Source organism: Dermacentor variabilis, chromosome 3 (genome assembly GCF_050947875.1).
Source record: "Dermacentor variabilis isolate Ectoservices chromosome 3, ASM5094787v1, whole genome shotgun sequence".
NCBI classification, from domain to species: domain Eukaryota; kingdom Metazoa; phylum Arthropoda; class Arachnida; order Ixodida; family Ixodidae; genus Dermacentor; species Dermacentor variabilis.
In genome coordinates, this window is record NC_134570.1 from 15808044 (window position 1) to 15812077 (window position 4034).

Here is a 4034-nt window from a genome sequence, read left to right on the forward strand (position 1 = left end):
TTCCAGAAAAATAAATTCATTACATAGAATTTGATTTCCCTATCCACAACACCGCAAGCATTACATGCATAGGTAAAGCCAGAAAAACAGGCCTGCTTATGCCAAAAACACATATACGTAACGGAAGCTTGCTTAATGCCTCTGCAGACGTTGCCTCTGCAGATCTTAGCAGACAAGACACGTCTCCTGCTTCTTTTTTTTTTTTTTCGTGCACCTTCAGAAACGTGCTTAAAGAGTCTCAAATGCTTCTAGAAACTTTGCGGAAGGAAACGCTCTTGCATTTGGACATGTTCTCTGGAATTATAATCTATATCTGAAGGCATTTGAAAGCATCTGCAGTCAGTTTGTCGGAACGGGAATTCATAACATCACAGAGAGAGTGAGAGAGAAGCAACTTAATGAACTGTCAGAAGAAGTCCCTTGACAGGGGTCCTTTAGTACGTGTAGGGTGAATCAGAACGGAAACAAGAGTTGAGCTTGTGAACGTATTCAGCTGCATAGCTCACAGTGTGTGTGTTTGGGCAATAGCTTTCAAGCGAAGCTTTCTTTGATCACCCCATGGTATCGCCTGAGTCGATTGGTTGCTCGGTAGGTCGCTGGTGTGGTTCTCACCAAGTCGGTTCAACCTCTCTCTTAAAGAAAAAATAAACAAAAGAAAAGGCCAGTGTGGCTTCGCGATTCGCACTTACTTCGGCCTGAGTACACGGCAGCCCGATGCTCTAACCATTGGGCCCTGAAGGCATTTTTTTTTCTGTAATTGCCACACGGAACAACACAAGCAGAGCAAAAGGTAGCACACTCGGGGTACCAGCCTCTAAAAACTGGATATGCACGATCCCATCAAAACTCACCCATGTTTAACAAGGCTTCAACTCTTGGTAGCCATTCTCACATGCATCACGCTACTCTTGACCCCACGCCAAAGAGCTCTTTGCAGATGGAGGCCATGTGCGGGTTGTGGTGACGATTTCCATGCAATAGCACACCTGTCCAAAGCGGGGGGTTTAGCAAAGAAGCGGGCGGTACATTTCGCACCGTAGCCAGCTTGCTTTCAGAGAATCGCCGTGTGTTGATCATTACTATAATGTCCATACTATGTCACATACTCACAACGGCCGACCTGCCAATAAGCGTCCCCGGTACATTTAAAGTAAATAAGAATAAATGAAGCAACGCAAGCCGACATACGATTTTTCACATTGCGATGTAGCACGAGTGACCGAGACCCCGTGCGCGCGCCAGTTTCCCTTACGTCAAAGCCACAGGAAGGAATTTTATAGCGTTTCATTAACCGCCTACACACATAGATTCCAATGTGTACGTTGGATCTGCATAACTCTTTCCTTTTGTACGTAGCGCAACCCTCTGAAGGGTTATCGCAGATTGAGAAATACACGTTCAACATAAAGACTATGTCATCAGTTGTCGATAGCAGCTACAACTTCCTTCAGTGACAAAGTCCTCGTACCACCGGGCTACATAATTCGACATATTCGATAACACGAGTGAAGAGCTAGGTTATTTTTAAGTATTTCGGTTCTAGCATAAATTGGCACAATGTTCAGAGGGTGAACATTTTTATTTGAAGAAGGCTCGGCAAACGTGGTGTAATGTAATGACACCGATCTATATGGATTTCCATATATTATGAGGACGTACTTCTTTCAGTAGATACATCAGCAATCATGGAGGCATTGCGTAATCAAGGAGTACAGGAAGCACACGCCAATATCTTGGCAAATATCTACAAAGATTCCAAAGCCACCTTAATTATCAGCAAGAAATGTAGAAAATTGCAATACCATGTAAGGGCTCAGAGAAGGAGACACAATCTCTCCAATGCTATTCACTGCATGCTTAGAAGAAGTATCCAAGCTATTAGCCTGGGAATGCTTACAGAGTGAAGATCAACGGCGAATATCTCAACAACCATCGGTTCGCAGATGACATTGTCCTGCTCAGCAACGCTGGGGACGAATTACAAGAAATGATTCAAGACTAATTAAGGAGGGTTGAAGAAGCAGGGTTAAAAGAAGGATTGGTTATTAATGTGCAGGAGATAAATGTAATGTTCAATAGCCTAGCAATGGAGCAAGGATTCATGTTCGACTGTTAAGCTCCAGAATCTGTGCAGGCGTACGTATAACTAGGTGAATTACTCACAGGAGATCTTGATCATGAGAAATAACTTTACAGAATAAAAATGGCTTGGAGTGCATACGGCAGCCATTACCAAATAATGAGGGAAGCTTACCGATGTCTCTGAAAAGAATAGTGTGCAATCACTGACAATCATTGCCCCCTTCCAGTACTAAGATATGGGGTAGAAACTTGGAGGTTAACAAAGAAGCTTGAGAACTCAAGAACGAAAAACGTTGGGCATAACGTTAAGACACCGGAAGATAGCGGTCTGGATAAGAGAGCAAAGGGGGTAGCCGATATCCTATTTTGCATTAAGAAAAAGAAATGGAGCTGGGCCATGACATAGGATGGATAACCAGTGGATCATTACAGTTACAGAATGGGTGCCAAGGGAAGCTAAGCACAGTCGAGGACGGCAGAAAATTAGGTGGGGTGATGAAATTAGGAAATTTGTAGGAGCAAGTTCTAATCAGCTATAGCCCAAGACAGGGGTAATTGGAGATCGAAGCCTTCGTCCTGCGGTGGGCATAAAAAAAGGACGATGATGATGAAGATGATAAAAGATGAGTAGCGTTTAGGGTAAACTTAAGTGTAAAGAAATGTAAGGCATTCAACCTGACGACGTGTACGAAGAGTATTGAGATCCAGAAAAGGCAGGTTAGAAAAAAGGAGAGAATAAGTCAGGATTATATAACGCTGCAAAGCGGATGACTCTCTTTTGAGCCGCGTTCGCAATTAAACTGCTCTTCATGCATTAACTGTCATTCTCGTTCACGCTTTTTTAAAATGACAACTGCGCCAAAATGTTTGCACTCCACCTATACAGGATTCTGCAGAGGGTGGCCCAACCATCATGCACCAAGGTTTAAAGATATGCGAATGCCACGTAGCTGGACAGAACCAAGGTAACGTTGGTTGCCGTCGCTCGGAGATACTCGGATTAATCTTTTTCGTTCTGCTTAATTACGTAATTACTCTTAATTAATTAATCGACTTCTCAAATATTATAATTAGACTAAAAGTGTCAATGAGAAAATTGTAGAGCAACATGAAAAACTCCCGATACAGCTTTCTGTTACTCAACACGTACGTGTTACATAGAAGTGTTTTTCCGAGCGTGAAAGAAGCCCACAAATTGCCGCGCGACGCAAAGTGCCTCGGGCGGCACTTTGCGTATAGACAGATGAATATTAAGTGGGCAGGGGAGCTGCGCATTCCTTAGTGGCAAAATAGGTTCGTCTTTATTTCCTCTATTTGCCTGGTTTTCCTGTCAATTTTCCTGCCAGCTTTCTGGAATATCTGTGACCTGCCCAACTTACGTCACAACTGCAGGGGCACGTTGAATGGTCGCGCCCCTTTAGATCGGTGCATTGGAAATATCGCGATGCTCACTGAACGTACTCGTCAAGTGCGTGTAGCTTCCTCGTTCTCCCTACTTCGGTTCTGAAAACGAAGTAATTCATTGCTTCTTCATCTTTTTTTTCTCCTTTTTTATGTCTCGCCGACGTTTCCCCCGCGCTGTGCAGCTGTGCAGCGCTTCACCATTTGTAGTGGCATCCGTCACCACGCGCCTTCGCGTGCTCCCGCGGAGGTATGCTGCTGTGACGCACTTTTTGAGAGCATAAGGAATGCAAAGCATGAGTGAAAGGAAAAAAAAAGAAACGAAGTTTAAAAAAACGTTCACAGCTGCGCACCATTTGCACGTACGCGACTGTCATTATTTCGCTTCGTTTTCCAGCGGTTTTCCCCGCAGCGATAAATGCAGTGCAGCGCGTGTGACCCAAATCGGCGTCCGTGACGTCGCGCTGTGGTGACAAATCGCTTGCACAGTTCTGCAGGCAACGAACGCACAAGTGTGAACGCTGACGCTGGCGCATGTTTGCATGACGCCG